Source organism: Odontomachus brunneus, unplaced genomic scaffold (genome assembly GCF_010583005.1).
Source record: "Odontomachus brunneus isolate Ranch 3 - 2012 unplaced genomic scaffold, Obru_v1 Obru_scaffold_008, whole genome shotgun sequence".
NCBI lineage: Eukaryota > Metazoa > Arthropoda > Insecta > Hymenoptera > Formicidae > Odontomachus > Odontomachus brunneus.
Window position 1 is genome coordinate 2,419,679 of NW_022639458.1, and position 19,615 is coordinate 2,439,293.

General features: G+C 40.2%; 1 protein-coding gene and 1 long non-coding RNA gene across 24 annotated transcripts in view; both read left to right on the forward strand.

Annotated features, from left to right (window-relative positions):
* Positions 1–19,615, forward strand: part of LOC116854091 (forkhead box protein P1) — a 324,470-nt gene that overhangs the window by 50,147 nt on the left and 254,708 nt on the right. The gene's annotated exons all lie outside the window — the stretch shown is intronic.
* Positions 150–19,615, forward strand: part of LOC116854092 — a 38,475-nt gene continuing 19,009 nt past the window's right edge. Inside the window, exon 1 of the long non-coding RNA XR_004380089.1 lies at positions 150–4,959. This is a non-coding gene — a long non-coding RNA (uncharacterized LOC116854092). The remainder of the gene's footprint in view (positions 4,960–19,615) is intronic.

Below are 19,615 nucleotides of genomic sequence, written 5' to 3' on the forward strand. Positions count from 1 at the left end.
AACCTTATTAGTCCTAAATTGCTCGATTATGTTAGGAGAGTTATAGCCTAAACTTATTTTATGATTTATTAATTTCATTGTTTTTAAAACCTTGAATATACTATGCCTATGCGAAGAGGATATATATATATATATATATATATATATATATATATAATAGTTTTTTCTTTTTCTAAATATAAATTCTCTCCAATTTTACTATATTTTCAGCAGGAATGAACCGTCAGTCTAAGAAAAATGGTTAATTACGCTAGAATAGCAGATTTTTTAATGGTACATTTCAGTTCCTAAAGTATAAATAGCACATATGAAAAATGAAAGAGTAATAAATATGCGAAATGTCGGTCTATTTCACAGTTACAAAATTCTGTAGTAATTTTTACTATAAAGTCCTCTTCGTGTATAAATTGCAAGTAAATTCGCGCGATGCATATCGATGTTACGGAACGATAGCTCTCTATTTACAAGAGACAGCTGTGCTATTGATCCACTGGCAATAATTATACGTTGGCTAATTCGTATAGAGCAGTTCTTTTAACAATGCATGCTTTGATGAGTATCGGGAACTCTATTCCGCCTTCTCGCGCCGTTTATGGAATCTGGTTTGTCGTAACACGTGGAACGGCGTACGTATACACGCATGCATCGAGCAGCTAAATCAATTAGAGTGCCACGGACTATGTCGACCGATCGTTTGATTCGAACGCATTAGGCGAAACGCTTAATTGATCGGCTTAAGATGAACGATCCGATCTCCTTTAACTTCCCGCTGCGGCAAAATATACATGCATCTACAATGTAATGTAACGCGGGTCATAGGTTGAATGCAATCGCCGGATCCGGAATGAAGAAATTCTCGCATAGATATTATTGCACAAGATAGATTAGGCCTGATTAAACTGTTATGACAAGGAACGATTACTGTGTAACAGGAATGAGTACACAATAGCTGCTACGTCATATTGTAAAGTCCAGTTTTCTGAGATAAGTCTGCAATCAATTAAATTTCACGCAAGTATCGTTTAAAAGAGTTTGTCAACTTAAAAAATGTGGTAAATATATACGTTACTCGTAAAATATATCGACAGAGTAAGTGTCTTTAAATAAGAGAATTTCTGTTCAGAAACATCGAATTTCAGAAACTTAACATTTCTTCGTGGGAACGCGCAAAGATAAATAACAAAAATGACGCGGATCATTTATGATAATTCCATGGAAATTTGCTTCAAGCCAATTACGATAACGAGCGAGATAAATGCTAAGTAAGCTAAGTAATGCCTAGTAAGCTAAGATAGAAAGAAAAACTCGAAAAATCTTATTGGCGAGCGTCATTATGTATCGATCTGTAAAGCAGATGCTGCGGAACGGAAAGTTTGCGTACACGAGATGCTTGTAGCACTAAAAGATTCGAGATACCGCGCTCACCTACCGCTCTCGACGTTATATTGATGTTTAATAAACTATCGCGGGGCTATTTAATAACGTTTTAACTATCGATCCCGCCGCGTCAGCCGAGGATCGATCCCCGACGAGCGTTCGATTCGATGAGAGGAAACGTTTAATTGGATCGGTCGTCGATTTGATCTCGTTGATCGAATCTGAACAGTTTAACGATTCGTGCCAGACGATTAATCGGCGAAATTCGTGCTGCAGTCTTGTCTGGAAACGCAAAGCCCGCAAATTGTCCGTAATTATTTATTGTACCAGCCTCCATACACAGGATCAAGCATTCAAACGTCAAATTAGAGCCGTTGCTCCTCAATCGTAATCAATCTTTTTGAAAGACAGTTATTGTCCGCTGGGAATTATTCGAACGGTTTATTACGTTAGCGTTATACAGATATCAAGGCGGAGAGTATCGACGTCTTTCCGCTTTTTGAAAGAATCGCGTCTAACGTTTCGTAAGAATTTGATGAAACTTGCACTATGTACACAATGAGATATTATCTAATTGCTTGTGTATTAGATGAAAATTCACTATTTAAGAGCTGAGATATTTGCTAAAGTTGACACTTTTTACACATGTTCCTTGAAGCTATCGTTCTATTTTTAATTTCCATTCCTAATATTACCTAAACTACATGTGAGATTTGGATGAACAACTACTATGATATTACAAACTAATACACAGATATTATATAGAAATTTCAGAATTATCAACTATTCCGTTTTCAAGATACAGCAGTGGAAAATTTATAGTAATACTAACTCGAAATACATACATATACATAAACACAAATAAATACGTACACATCTTTTTTATAATATCTATTAGACAAACTGACGCATAAATGAAATCCTTATCAAAAAAATAAAAAATAATAGTGTTTTATATTGTACGTACATATGTATTTATTACAATTTTACTTCAAGTTAACAGTAACCTAGATGGTGAAATAAATGTATAGAGAAACATATAATTTTGTTTAATAAATAATAAGTTTATAAGTGGTTGTTGAGTCACTGAAAACGCGTCACCTAGCGATATAACTATTTTAATTTCCGATTTTGTCATACATTCTTGCACAAATAAAATACATGCATAAAATATCTTTAGTAAACGTCTCATTTGATCTCCTTTATAGGTTACTGGCGTGCCAAAAACATTTAACTCTCGAAAACACAAAATATAGAACGTACACGACTCTCGCGATTAATCGATACTAACAAGAACGATCAATGTCTCGAGCAAGAACTCCCGCTAATCTCGCAGACTTACCGCACGACGTTAATGGGGAAGGCAAAATGACTGTAACAACATTATTCAGGCGATAAATATCGAAACGATACCGATAACGAAGTAATTTCCAAATAAACAAACGTCCATAGAACGTCAGCGTGACTCTTCGTGTTAGCGGCTACAGAGATTATTTTTAAAGCGGTTTCTCATTAGTTGTTCTGTGTTACGATCGTTTTACAGCCACAGATAAGAAGTTAATTTTATTTTCTTTGCGGCTGCGTGTCTCTCGTAGCTTTACAGCAATGCTCGCCTTTGGATAACAAGCGAGTATCTATTGCACGACTGTTTGCAAGGCGTTTTCTCGCGATGTGTTCGCGCGGATAAACTGGAGCGGGTACTCGTCGTTTTCCGCAACCTCGCGTTGTCGCGACGTCGTGCGTCAGTCTATGCTTTTAGACCTTCATGGGAAGAGAGAGACAGAGAGACAGACAGAGAGAGAGAGAGAGAGAGAGAGAGAGAGAGAGAGAGAGAGAGAGTAGGATACATTAAAAAGTGTTTGCGAGCAGCAACGAGTAAACAGATGGTTATATTTATAGCCAAGCTGTGCGTCGACTATAAGGTAAGGTAAGGCGAATAACGGGGAAAACCGCGAGGCTCCGCCATGTATTCAAAACTTATGTCGTGTAATCTTCGTCGTTCATCGCGATTATTTCGTGAATTAGCCGGATTGCGGAATGATCGGGCCCATTCGCATACAAAATAAAATTGCCTCCATCATACGCACGGAGCGCGATTCGTACGCTTGCGACTCGGCGCAATTCCCGTTAAACTTCATTACTTTCCTGCCTCGATAAGTATCAGGCATCAGCTCGAAACGCAAATGAAGTGTAGGAATCTCCTTCCCGCTGGAATTATGCTACACCGTGCGCGCGGCGAGACTCGTGTGTCTTGACCTTCGGGGATAATCAATTCATCACGGCAAATTATTCTACCGTTGCGTTAGATTCGTGACTTTGTTGTGGAATTCGAAGAATCGCTTGTCGTTCCTATAGAAGCGATAAATTAATTTTCCAAGACGTTTCCTTAATTGGTTTTCGTATTGCCCTCTCCACGATATTCAACTTTCTTGTAATCTATTTCGAAATATTAATTTGTACGTTAAATGTCAGGTGAGCTGGGAAAATTATCCTTTAAGATAGTTATATCACAAAATGAGTTTCGTGAGAATTTGATGAAATTTGCACTACATACACAGTAAAACATTGCCTAACTGCACATGTAACTAGAAAAAGACCAATCATTCAAGAACTGAGATATTTGCAATTAAAGTTGACACTTTATATACATGTTCCTTGAGGTTAACGTGCTATTTTTTATATCTAAATCTCTTAATATTTAATGTTTCTATTTCTAATATCTCCTAAACAACATGTGAAATTTTGATAAAAAACTACTATGATATTAAAGACCAATAAACAGACATTATATACACAAATTTCGACTATTTTGTTTTTAAGATATAGCGCTAGAAAGTTCATAATTAAATAATAATAATAATTAAATAATAGTAATAATTAAATAATATATATATTTAGATATATCCGTATATTTTTTTATTATCTGTACACTGCTATTAGATAAACTAATGTATAAATAAGACACTCATCAATAAAATAAAAATATAATAGTTTTTTCATATATTTGTAATATTGTGTAGATATGTTTATCTTAATTTTGTTTCAAATTTACAGTGATACGCAGACAATGAAATAAATGTATCAAAACATAGTTCTTTTTGCTTGATAAATAGCATATTTATCCCTTGATGCACCGCGAAATACAGTATTTAGTAATACAGCTATCTTAACATTTCGTTATTAGGACTGTATGTATTTATAAACGGTGAGAAATGGCGCTCCGAGATCTTGGCAAAGTTTAAAGTTAACTCGTGCTCGCGATATCATTTCATGTAATCAGTAATATAAACATAGTGCTGAAAGTGTCCTTGAAATTTACTATAAATATAACTATTTAGTTGTCCGAAGAAACCACGGTAAACATTTGCAAGGAAACGAATGTCAAATGCGACGAATAAATTAATATCGTGAACAATATACGCGCTATAACCTGCAAGCTACGATGACGTTCATATAAATCCTGAAGCATTCGGCAGGAAAAATGTATTTCATACGATTCTTATCTCCGATTCCGAGAAAACGCATAAGGACAACTTCAAACTTATGGCCATTAGAAATCCAAGACAACGCAAAAATACTCAAGTAAGTCGTTGACGCACACGTCGCGTCATATAATTACACGACTGCAAAAACTTTCTTCGATGCCGCAATCGCAGGAGGCAACAGCATGTCGGCGTTTTGTATCTTCATGCAACGCTGCGTCAGCTGCAAATGCATTTATCAGTGTAACAAGTTGACTAAATTACCATCTTAAATTGTGTGCCTATTAATGAAGTAAACGGTCACTATACTAACCGTCTGTATCATGTCTCTTGTTGCCAATAACGCCACTAACGAGAATGAAACTCTTCGAGGCTCAAATATCATTTTGAAATTTTGCTGCGACGGCAGAAAATTCTGTTGTTCTCCAATTATCGTGACAGCTCATCAGATATTAGTCGATGTTTCTGTACTGGTCAGTGTTTTTTTTTTTTTTTTTTTTTTTTTTTATAAATATGTAACGAATATATACATTAACTTTGCTCCATAACATCGGCGGTTGAGCTCTTATTGACTTAAACTAGAAACTTACATACTTTGTTCAATATTTATGACTATGATAAATAATCGCTAGCTACTTATACATGCACGCAAGTTGAAACATTGAGTTATTGACACGTGTCAGTATTTATTAACGGTATCGCGTTAAAAGTTACAAAATATCTTAAACGCGTCACAATATTTTGTGCTCCTTTCAAAATTGATGGTCTCCTTGGTACTTTTGCCACGAATCGGTCTTGCAAATTATCTCACGTTTCTTACTGACCTGCTTTTCTTAAAGGAAAAAAAAATTCTGAAACGAGTACATGAGTGTAATCTTCATCGAAAAACTCACACGGTGGAAAATGATGTGCGTTCCGCGCGCGTCGTATCCTCCATGTATCCTGTTTAACCGGCAACGTCCACGTCGCGCGTCGAGGGACACGTTTATGCAAATTCGACGGAAGGTATTGTCTGTGTCGACGAAGAGCAAAAAAAAAAAAAGAAAGAAAGAAAAGAATGCATGCATCAGCCGAACAAAAGCTGCCGCGGCGACAACGGCGCAAACAGCATCGGACAAACAACTGATACAGGCAGAATAAAGAGAAACGGTCGTTTAAAGATTTCATTGAACTGCCACGATAATGGACGCCGCATATACGCAGGCCCGGCGGCGCGACGCAGCGCGCCACGCCACGCCACGCCACGCCACGCCACGCCACGCCACGCGGTTCGTATTATCAAAAGAAACTATTGTCGAGCGGTTGTTAACAATGCGCTGTTATTAAAGCGTGTACCGGCGACACATCGCGTCGGAAAAATCATCGCGATCGGACCGCGTTCGCACCTCGAGTCGCGGTGACCTTGGGTTGACCTTGCGCTCAGCTGGCCGTCCGGCCGCGCGCGAATCAGCTGTGAAGTTCGCGACGTCACATGCGGGAAGCCGCGACCTCGCCTTTCGAAGGTCGTGAAAAATTGTGTTTCGGCGCATGGTGTGGTGTACGCCTATGTGTGCGGTGGGTGTATGTGTGCGTGGATGTGGGTGTGCGTGTAGGTATGTGCGCGCGCGTGCAACGGAAGATCCGCGGTGGTTCACGATTGTGGGACTAACGCAGCTGTCGGCGCGCCACACGATGTGGTAAGGCTATTTTTGCGCTAACTAGCTCCGATTAGAAGTTCGACGTTTGTATCCGCGGATAGCGATGGGAATTCCGATAGAGTCACGTTTGCGAATTTATCGAACTCACCGATACAACGTTGCTTCAGCTTACGGCTATGTTGTAAAAAGATGCATGTCTACGACTCGATCCGTACAATTTAATAGGTTCTTCTCTGTCATATTGCCGTATTATTTGTTGGTAACGCGCTATCATTTACGTACGAGTCATGCCACCGCGACGCCGCGTGTGCGCGCCCGCGCTCCTGCACGCCTCATAGTTGTATCATTATCATCGCTTTTCTATAAATAAAATCATGCCCTCTGATAAAGTGGCGCGCGGTGCATGCGCGCAGTCATTTGAGGCATGAGATTTACGGAGTCGTGTTGTATAAATAGCCGGCGATCGCGCCTGGGTGACGTCTCTCTCTCTGTACAGTTCGCACGCATTTGATCGCTTCCCTTCTCTTTTGTTTTCAATGGAGATTAATCGCTTGTTCCTGCATCGTTTCGACTCGCAAACAAAGCAGCCGCGCTATTCAAACCTCGAGTGGAACGACTTTCGATCCGCCGATTTGTGTCGTCCGCGTTCACGCTCCCAGCGCGGCGCTCATTAATTCGTGTTGCGTTGTAGTAATCTTTTCCAGTATTTAAAGAGCAAGAAGTTAAAGATAAATTCCTCAAATGCGATTTCTTGCCGTAAATAACGTCTACAATATGACCGACGACTCGAGTTTTCTGCGTCTTACGAGGCGACGGTTTAGAAATCGCTTATGTTTATAGCTTAGCTTTACGCGTGCGTATAGATTATTAAAATGGCATTACACACGGTAGAGTGCTGCCTTACTGCCTTTTGTACGATGTTCAAGAAGAAAGCTCGAGAGGAAAGCTCGCTTCATGCGTTATTCTCGTCTCTTTGCGTTTGCCGTTTGCAGGCATGACCGAAGGAAAATTATTATTTCGATATTAAAGAGTCATACTTGCATGTAGCTATTTATTCGTACCACTTAGTATGAAAGTGATTACTGAGTCATATGCATGCGCACACATACGCCTGTGTGTGACGGTCTTGAATATTTATCATGGCACACACCGGTTTTTAAACGGCGAACGAACACAACTTTGTTTTGTTCGTTTGCACAATGAATGACTGCTGTCATCTTAAATTACATTTTATAATTCGTCAATCTTTCACTTTAATATTAACTCTGTTCATCCGAAATCTTTTTCATACTTAAATAAGCATATAACTCGCGAGAATCGTAAATAATTACGCTGCGTTATGACGAACTATACCGTACCAACCTTGTTCTAAAAGCAATATATACCCTGTCGTCCGTACGTCTCGCCAAGTTGCGAAAATTATTAAAATTTCCTCGGGACAAACGATACGTAACAAAAAATCGGGTTTCCTGTAACAAGGAATACAAATGATCTAATTTTCAAAGCATCCCCAGGGCCTCAGAAACTTTTTTATTTCACGCTTGCCATATTCCCATCGTAAAAACTAATCTGGGAGATGTAATAGATCAATGTTCAATATTCGAAGTTCGATGACCTGAGTATTGGTATTGGTATTACCTCTGGGAGTGCCAGCTCAATCAATAAGCTGGAAATAACAAAGTTAGCGTCGCGGGACGCTATCGAGAAACCGCCTATGTTTTACAAAATTAACTAGAAATCTCTAAAATCATCACTTTTTCTTCATAATGTATCCTTAAGATACTTTTTTAATAAATGTGTTGGCGACTTTCAGTCGATCTTTTTTAGTCATAACTCGAAAAAGATAATTATCATCTACTATATTTTAATATTAAATTTTTTGATAAATTAGCTTTAAATAAGATAACTGTGATGTGAAATTGAGTTGAAATTAACCGAATAAAGATTTGCTATTTATTTACATCTCTATGGATCCATATTAACAAGCCATTATTATTTTTAACATAAAACAATTCCAGAACCAGATCTTCTTAAAAATTGTAGTTCTTCTTAAAAAGTCAGTTCAAGATTTGTACAATTATTCTAAAAATATTTTTTGTTATATTTATATTGTTCGAAAAATCGTAATTTTTAACAAGAAATATATTAATAAGATTGTGTCAGTACAAATATAATATTATTAATCATCGTTACATTTTTAGATTGTTAAAAGAATATACACATACTTTACATGATATACAAGTAATATTTGAGAAAAATATTAACACTTATATGGAAGTAACTTTTTCTCACATATAAGCGTTAACATTTTTTCAAAACGAATTCTGCATAAAAGTATTTTTTAAACGCTCTATTATATGTATAATATGCTATTAATGTCATTATTTTTTGACACTTATGACCTCCTGGAAGTACTCGATAACAGTAGCGCGAAAAGTATCATTCTCTCCATCTCGGGGAACTCTTAACACAATAGTTCTCGCAACATAAACCCACGAAGTAGCGGCCGGTGCGTGTCGCAGTCGATTTTCCGGGCTTACCACGTGTCACTGGCCGCCACATTTTTCCCTAAGCTTTAAGGTAAACTCATTGTTTGCGCTAGCGTGCGCGCGGACACATACGACATTATAAACGCGCGTGTAAGGCTATCCCGGTGTCTCTATTCAAGAAGGTATTATGAAACTCCCTCGGGAAACGTACTCCGCTTTGTTTCACCTTTTATTTTGTTCTGCTTTAACCGGATGGGAGGAACGAAACCCGGGCACACGCACACGCACTCCCACCTTGCAGCGTGTGTTGCACACACTCAACGGCGAAATGTCGAATCGCGTCACTTTCGCTTTCTTTTTGTCGCGCGCGGGGGAGTTGGGCGCGCTCTCTGGAAAAATTCCAACTCCAAAGTAATTCTAGCGCTCGCGCATTTTATAAACAGGGCTTTTCGATGTTGTCAGTACTTCGATTCTTAATCATGTAGTACAAAACGTTCCTTCCAAGTGGCCTTTTAAATTCTTTCATTATAAAGAATCATTATGAAGAAATCGCGTCTGGATATCGGCACCTGACGAAAAAAATAAAACAATTAAAATATTTTTATTATCTCAGCGCCGAGCGTATCTTTGTCTACATTTCTCGCAACTCACTTCTCTGTACAAACAGTTGCTTGTTAATAGAATGTTCTCATATGCTTTCTAAAAGTTTCCTTCTCTAGATAATCAAATCTCTCTCTATTTCAGGCGTTTACTAAAAAGATCTTTGTTATTACTTCGAGATATATGATAACGTAGCAGGCTACATGACGCGCCACATGGCAGCTTGCTGTGTATCCATGAGGCTTCTTATCTCATTGATAAGAAAATATTTTCAGTTGTAACTGTAAATTAAATGTATATCCCGATTCCTGGTGGCGAGTAAACTCATTGTGTTGATGAGCAGAAATTTCTTTCAATTAGCCTTTTGTAATCTTTCATTACGTGACTCGGCACAACTCTCTGTAATGTCGCATAGCCAACGTACCAGGTAAAACGTGTAATCTATTCGTTACAATGACGTGCATTTAATTTAGCTACACAGATAGCCACTTAAAACGGGGAAGGATTTACAGTTGTGCAACCTTGCACGCGCGCGCGCGCGCGGTACACATCCAAACAAGTTTGGGCGGGCACCTTCCATATATCAAAAGACTAAAACTTGGTCATCGAGGCGAACGACCTCTTGAATTAACATTTACACTTTTTGTACCGCTTGCCTCATTCATTTTCTCCCGAGTGTAAGCAAGATTAATCTGCTTGTTATGTAGCGTGAAATTACCTTGTCCCAGCTTCAAGAGCAAAGAATACCAAACATCTGCTCTCGGAGCACGATATAAAGTAAAAGTACCAATTCTCGAACACGTACTTAATCCTAGGCATTTTTATTATTTTAATCTTTAAATATAGATATATGAACTCTTTCAATTATTTTTTGTTTTCAAAGTACAGCGGTGGAAAGTTTATAATTTATAGTAATACTTGAAATACATACACATATGTAAATACTTCACATATTTATACATTTCTTTTTACTACCCACACATCTCTATTAAGGTAAACTGATATATAAATAAAGCAGTCATCAGAAAAATAATAGTTTCCTTTTTGTACTTGTAATATTGTACATATATATTTATTTCAATTTTAATATTATATAAATATTTTAATATTATATAAATATTTATTTCATTTCAAATTAACAGCAATAAACAGTTAATAACAGTAATCAAATAAATGTAAACGTAATTTTGTTCGATAAATATTAAATTTATGAGTGGCCACTTGATGCGCCACTGAAAATGCGGCGCTCAGCGATGCAGCTACCTTAAAATCTCCGCGTAATTTAAGTGCACCAACATCACGGCGGTGGCAAAAAACAAATATTTTACCGTCGGGATACTTTCCTCCTAACGTCGCGCGACCGTCATTTCGTTGTTTCACGTATTTCACAATCAAGTGCGTGCGTTCACCCTGCCAGTTCGCAATGGTATCTAGCCACTTTCTGGCATCAAGGACACCGGCAACGATGTTTTAGAACAATGCTGAATACGCCGTTTAATTCGGTTTTCTCAGTCACAAAACCGGCTCGACGTGTTTCCTTCTGTGGTTTTAAGGGACGCTTCACAACCATCTATAGTATTACGCGGGTGTACGTCTATTGTTTGCAAACGTGTTTGCGTTCGGCAACGTGGCCGACTGGCAACCGGTAATCTCGAACTGAACGACTGAACGAATGAGTGCGGCATGACGCGTATATCAGGTCGAACGCGTTTAACGGTGCGATTGTGTGAAGACACCTTAAAGCACGCTCATTGATATACTGGTTCAGAGATTATATGTATGCGCTCATATACACATACACGCACACACATACGCGTACGCTTATGCTCTTATGAGATATACGTATATGTGTGCCTTGTAATACGTAGTTTCACGTGCACGCTAATATGCTCACTCATGTACGCACATATGCACACGCATCGTGTTGCGTGCGTGCACGTACAAGTATTACCGCGACAATATTTCCCTTGAAATCTTTCTGTTGCCGTTCGCACTTTCGATGCCTGTAAAATCACGCACAGCGGCGTATGTACCTTAAGCCGCGAATTTATATATGCAAATTACGCGGACGCATAAATTCGTATTTATCGTCGCTGATCGGAAAGTCTTGATATTTAGAGCTTGTTATTTAGAGATGTAAGATTCGTATTGTTTTATTGCTCCATATTTACGTAGGGTAGTCATTAGGCGCTTTAACGGTTTGTCAGATAAGTGAAGGCAGGTGTGTGAGAGTTATGTGAAAGGCAGCCTTTCCGTTGGCATACGTAATCGTGGTAAGAGATGAGATTGCCTCTCTTTGTCTTTCTCTCTTAACGTATCATTATCAAATTGTTCAGTGAAAGAGTAAATTTCAGGCTATCAAAAGCCTAAGACGATAAATTGTAATCGAGTTACGGTGCACGTGTCATGGTAATATATGTATCCGCGATGCGAAATTCATTCCCGCGTTCATTACGCATCACGGATGAGGAATTCGGCCGTATAATGAATTCATAAAAAGTCGCGAATCGCTGGCGACAATCTAGGCTGAGCCCGTAATTGATTAATTGAGCGAGCTTTGGCCGTTTGCAAATTTAACTGAGTCACGCAATTACCTGAAAAGAGGATTTCCTGTTTAGGCCACGGGATTAAGTGGGTGTTCGCAGATACGCTCTATCCGCGCTAGTATTGTGTCGCATTACGCGTACTCTGGCTAATGCGCAGATTTAACAATTTCGCCAGCTCGACGTGCGACATTTCTTAAACACGAGATCGTGTTATCGCAAGAGCACGGTGCGCGTACTGTATAACGATGAGTGAGTATAAACGTGACTTCGGCGGCGTGCATCCCGCTCGAGAATCGCTAAGGAAAACAAAAAAAGTTGTTCTTTTATTACAAATAGTTCGCATACATTTCACACACATATGCATAAAAAAAAACATTGTAGCGCTTACGTCAATGATGACTTCGCATATTTATAAATCGGCTGATATTAGTGTGAGAAAACCAGCAATGAAAGTTCTTAGATTGATGTTTGCATAAACATAAAATGCATATACATTGTATCTGTCGAGTGTGGAAGAACAGACTCTCGGGATCGTTTCAAGGAAAACGACATTTTTAACATTTTTTTTCTAACTACAACAGGATATACACGTTTTACAAGAGTATTAATTGGAGTATGTGGGGCGAAAGAGTACGGATTATCTTGAAAGCATTGTCTAACGTAGGACTGGAGACATTCAGTGGCACATCGAGGGGCCAATATAATCATAAGCTATTAAGACGACGGAAGGGTTTCGTCGGAATCGCGTAAAATATATCGGGTGGCCGGCGCGCCGTATTGTAAGATTACGTAAATCACGTTAAGGAGCACCTTGCTTGGAGGGAATCCCATACATTATCCCGGCTCTAATATGACCGTACGTGCGTGCATCCCTGATGGTTCCCGACTCCTTGAGATGACGCGCGATATCACAACCCTTCCATTCGTCGTTTGCCTTGAGTCTCTTATTTCCGGCTTATGTCCGTCATGTAACGTTGTAGCGTAAATAGCAATATTATTAATGATCATTCTGTCATTTGCTATGACATGTCATCTTCCACGTTTATCAACGTTAATGTTATACTGCTTAAAGGTCGCGTAATTATTCTAATAAGAGTAATACGCACATTTGATGATAACAAATCGTTCCGATTGTATAATATGTAATGAGGACGTTAATATCTTTCAATGTTTTATTCATTTGGCAGGAATCACACGTTTCTGCAAACAATACGTAACATATCAACGCGGATTGGATATCTCTACCTGTTTCTGTCGGAAGATGCAAACGGACATTGTTTTGCATTTAATACGGATCAAAAGCGTTTGTGGCGATTATTTAACGTCTGCAATAGCCTCGTCAACATTTGTCCCATGCCGTTCATCACTTATCCCTCCGAAATTCTCTTTCAACGTTTCTTCGACTCGATCGCCGAAAATTGATTAAGGAAAGATATCGAGGGATACGTTGAGAACCACTATCCCGATCTGCGCGACGGGAATCTCCGGTAAAGGGTTAAAGGAAGGGAGTGTAACTCTCCGTTATCTCGGCGTGCTTCCGTTGGACGGAGGCTCGAGGGGTGGGGGCGGTTTCTCGAGGGGTAGCAGAGAGACCGGGGGCTAGTTCTCCGGAGTCAAAAGAGGTCCGTTTTCATGATTTTCCTAATTGTTATGCATGGCGCGCATCCCGGCCATTTAGCCTTTAAACTCCTCGACCTCCTCTCTCTCTTTCTCTCCCTACTCTCTTCTCTTTCGCTCGTTCTCCCTTTCGCACGTGTTTGAACGTACACGCGGCCTCCAACGCATTCCTCCCTCTTTCATCTGCAAATGCCCAGCCACCACTATCTCTGTTTATCTCGTGGAATATCGTTCTCATCCCCCGCAATTTTCCGACTACGCCGTTGAATCTCACGTCTCTCCGCGCACTACCGCGCCGCATCTTCTTATTTTTTATTCCTCCTCGTGGCACCGTGATAAGAACGCGCACGTGCTTCAGTGCACACCCTCGAAAGGCCGCCACCCTTGGCGAGAGGATGACGGGTGGTGACCCGTTCGCGCAGGGAGTAAATGTCTTCCAGGATATAACTGAGATTCTTCAGATACTCTTCCTCGTGCCTTCCGCGACCTCATATTTAGATCTTTAACCTCCTCGCGTGACGTAACATGAAAATTACTTCGATTCAAAATAATAATGTACAAAATAGAAATGGTAGACTTCTTTTTTCATGTGTGACAAAATACGACGAACACAATTGGAAAAAATGTATTTCACTGTTACACGGCTAAAGTATTATTGCAGAGTAAAGTAGGGAACAAGGTTATACTTATTTATATTCAAGATACTCAGCTTCAATTACTCGTTTGTACTCGGGACGCTGTCGAACAGTGCATCGGCAACTTTATCGCAGCGTACAGTTGGATTCTTAAAACATACATTTGTTCTTCGCGCGGACCATTCATTATATCGATTATATTGCATTGAAATGTAAGTTATGGGTACCATAAAGTGCCGTTCGTAAAAACAGCGCGTTCATTTCGCCAGTTAATGGACGTGGAGCGCGCGGTTTGCTCGCCGTGATTTTACAGCACGCACTAATACACCCACACACACGCGCGCGCGCACACACACGCACACTATAGACGCGCTCCTGATTTCACACAAGACTCTCGACTCGCGCGCTGATATTGTGCGGTATCTCTTATCTACTGACGTAAAACATCGTTATTCTTTAAATCGCACCTCCAGGAATCGTTTTGTGTTACACAAACGTATCGTTGAATTATTAGAGCCGGCGCGCGCACTGCGCAGATCGGTCATCGCGGTTTTCCTCGTGTAAAACACGCGGCCGATCGCCCGCTCGCTCGGTTGCGTGAGCGTTGCAGCGTTACTGTAAACTCCTGTACGTTTCTCGGTTCGTCCTGTGTCGAGTGTACACGATATAACCAGCGTCGCGTGACGCTTCGCGTTGTAGTCGATACACCTCGCAGTGAGTGAAGACATTAAATAACAAAGCGCGTATCGGTACGCACGTCGACGCGAAGTCCGATTCCCAAATGCGACAACGTGGAACGCGGCAAAACACGTCGTCTTCCTCGTATCTCCTCGGCACATAATTATGCATCAGGCGAATCCCCAGTGTGCAAACGTCGCTAATCGTAATCGTTGCACGATGTGTGCTCTGAAAGACTAAAGACGACAATCGAACTCTTCGAATGATCGAAGAGTGATGCGCTGAGAGGATCAAAAGTAGGGCTTCAATATTTCTTCGGACCTCACACTTTATCCATGCTTAGTCTTTTCGCTTTACCAATGGGTCATATGTTTTTCCCTCTATTAGTAATAAGCAATTCAATAAATAGCTCTTTTAGTATTTAAAACACACTGACTATCACTCCACTTATTACCGTCGAGAGAAATATGTCCTTCCAAGAACCTCAGTGTGACATCAAAGTCTTCATCCCTTTGACGACAAACATAAAACTTTTAATTTTGTGCCTAAAACTATATTATATTAATGTATTTATTGAAATGAAAGTAAAAAAAAATTTGCACCTTTAAGAAGCAAAATTAATTAGATTAGATTAGGTTAAACTACACGGAAAAAGGAGATTTGGTGCACCTAACAAAAAATATTTAGTTGTAAGCAAATAGCTGCATCATTCTACATATCTTTGTATGATAGTTATGTGTATGGTTGATTTGACTTACTTACTTTAGTGTGTCAACTACATCAATGAAGTTGCGCGTGATCTGGTTGTGGCAACCAGAAATTAGTAAGGGAATCATTTTGCATAGACAAGCTAAATATCGATATAGTTGCATTAATCAATGCTATATTGCAAAGCAGCGATGTTAGAAAACAAAAGCAATTCACTACGCGCACAGTTACACTGAGAGAAAAAAAATAGTTGGAATAACTATAATCTCACTATATTTTATAGTTCGTTTTGGCCTTAAACATATATTTATAGTTCATCTAAACATGAAGATATAGTAGAATGAACACAGATTTATAGTCACCATCTTATTACTCTATATATATGGTAAAGCACCTTTTGGGAATATAGTTACATGTACCTATATTTGCCAAATATTCCAATTGTATTGACTATATAAAATAGTTAATTTCTCTTACCATTCAATATTTGCCACCTTACCATATTTTTTATTTCAAATAATTATAATTCTTGGTAAAAATTTTGCACGGATCAGTTATACTATACTTATATTGTAAATATTACAAATATTATGGTAACATTTACTATAAAAATTATATTCCTAACTATAATATTTTTACTATGCCATTATAGTTTCAAATATCATACATTTTTCTCTCAGTGTAGAGATGTATACATGTGAAAACTGGTTCTGAGTGTATAAATATACATTTGTAGTTGCCGCGTAATGAGCCACGTTTGTATTAACCATGTGTTATCACTGCTGCAACATAAGTAACTCAGCCATTGCTCTTTGATTACAGCAACCACATAAATAGTTGTTTCGTATTTTACTATTGAATCTGGTTGGCACAACCAGATTTCTGTATGGATCAACCATATTGTTTTTTCCGTGTACAGTTTTAAAAAGATCTATTCTCTGCTTTTTATGAAATTTGATATAGTCTCAAATACTCCCAAACAGACTAGGATATCTGAATAGTCGAATGTCTGAATACTTGGCAACCCCAGTCGAAAGTAAAAGTGAAACGCAGCCACGTAAGCGGTTCAGTCGGCTGTTTAACGAACGCGAGCATGAAGGTGCTGAGGGTGCGTGAGGGTGCGTGAGGGTGCGTGAGGGTGCGTATTTACGTGTATATTTGGACGCGAGCGGCGTAATTCGGGGCATAATTTCTCGTTTGACCGTACGATTTATCGTCGTTGTCAATGCGTACATCAAACACGATAGTTTCCCGGCGGAGCGTGAGGTATAAAGCGAGCTCGTCATTTCCTTTGTAGAGACGTGTTGTGCCCGATGCTAAGTTTAGCGTATCACGGCTAGGCTGCCTTCAATAGTAAATGACACTCGGATGCAGTAGTTTGCTGTGTTGTAACGATGACGATTTGCGACGCGACGCGACGTTGACGCGATGCTTAAGGGAACAATGAAGCTCGATGCGTTATCTTTACGTGGGCGAGATGCGTTACGACGTCATTGATTTGCATTTAGTGCAACGGCTGGGATACGCGCGTACACATACACACACGACAGACACACGACAGCCGCAGTCGATCGGGGGTATGTGTCGGAGATGCGTTGTGGATTAAGTAAACAATTTCGCGAAAACACAGATTTCGCTTTGTTTTCGCCTGCTGCTCTGATTTATTTACGGTGTTTGTTCACGACGATTTGTCAGTTTCGTCGTAAAGCGAGCACGAAATATTTAAAAGTTCGGGACCGCGTTGTGCGTTGCGTATTACACACACAGACGCGAATAACGAGACCTGAAAGTAACGATGATAATATAAAATACATTTATTTTATAAATTTACATTACGCTCCCTCTCCCCTCCTTCATACTCCTCCCCGTCGGCCCTTCCATAAATGAAAAAGAAGAAAAAAATATTACATGCGTGTATATGATCATAAAAATATCTCCAAATATAATATTGCGCTTATTATTTTTGGAAATGAAATATTTTAAAATCGTCATGTCTCGCATGCGAAAAATTTCCTCGAATTCCGGTAACTTAATATACAGTTAATGCACCGTTAAATCAACGATACAAATAAACATAATCCGACTGGGAAATTCGCGAACGCGCAGCTCGGCACTTTATAAAATCGCCGCCTTCCCCTCTCTCTCTCTCTCTCTCTCTCTCTCTCTCTCTCTCTCTCTTTCTCTTTCTCTCTCTCTTTCTCGTCGAGTCTCGTTCCATTTTTGATACCCGACTCCCTCGGCTCCGTCTGACACCGCGTAATTATGACATCTAAACGATTTACGATGGAGGTGTGACGGCGAGGGAGAGCTCCTCCTCCGGCGTCGCGACGCCGCGCGTACAAGCCGCATCACCACCGCGACGCGGACCTCGAGGAAGGGTTGAGCGTGTCCGGTCGGGAAATAACTTTCTTACCTACTTACGCCTTCATCTCCTGGGGACCGACTAACTGCGCGAAACTCCTCGCTTCCTATCGCATTGTGACGTCGCGGAAGGCGTCGCGTCGCGTCGCTTGAGTTTCTTGTTTCGCGTTCGACAGACCACGACCTCCGTGAAGTTTCGACTGGCTAAAGCATGTTCTCCAAGTTTCGATGATCGCCAAGATTAGGAGGTGCACGGTGTCTTCACCGGAAGCGAGACTCTCTCTCTCTCTCTCCCTCTCTCTCTCTTTCTTTCTTTCTGTTTCTCTGTTTCTCTGTCTCTCCCTTTCTCTCTCCTTCTGGGGAGTGGCAGAACCGCGAGTTGATGTCCAGGGGCGATTTCTACCCCCTCGGCTGCGCGCTTTTATTTAATTGTAACGAACATTTCAGCGTCGTCTGTGTCGCACAGACTGGGGCGCGCGAGAGCGTCGGCGATATTATTAATCGCGGACGGCAATAACCTCGACGGGGCAAAGCAACAACCGCGACGGCATTGTATGCCCGACGGTCTTTAATTAAATATTTATGATATTAATTCCAGTTTTCATTCGTGCAATTAAAGTCGAATAAATATATAGGTTGTCGCGCAGACGGGGTACTGTCCGGCGCGTTGTCAGTATTGTCACTTTGGCCTCCGCGCCAACGGGATCCTTTTATCGGTCCCTCCGCGTCGGATAATGAAATATGGATTGTTATAGATAATAAAACTTACGGAGCGCACACACGCGCGCGCGAATTACAGCACCGTCGCGCTAGCTAATTAAGTTAATAACGCGAACATATAAATTGCCGGAGCCGGCTGCAAATATATAACGCGGCAACTAAGCAGACGGGGCGTGAGGGAAAGCAGATCTTGAAAAAAAACAAACAGTCGTATCTCGTTAACTGGTTCGATCAGCAGAAGCGAGTTCTACATAATGTGATATCGCGTGGCGTGACATCAGCGAGATAACTGATATCCATGGTGCCGGTCAGCAAAACAAAAAAACGACGTCAGATTAAGAATAGTTGCATTTAAAGGCAGCGGTGTATTGATGTTTTAATAATAACATTAAGAAGTATAAGCGGAATCGGGTTACGGATTTATAGATGTGCTCTTGGTTATAATAATAGAGAGAATGGCGGATGAATATCGTGTATGCTGTATGTATATCGATATATCGGAAACACGGGACGTTATTTCGGTGATAGTTTCGCGGGAGCAACGGCGTCCGAAACAAACGAGTCGTCAATATTTTCTCCTCTTTAGAGGGGAGTGATTGCGATGTCATATGATTGTTTAACAAGACGACTCGTCTATTTTTTATCTTCTAATGGACTAAAATTGCGACTCTACGATCAGAGACGATCGTAAGCAACGCCTGCAGAAGAAAGAGAGAGAGAGAGAGAGAGAGAGAGAGAGAGAGAGAGAGAGAGAGAGAGAGAGAG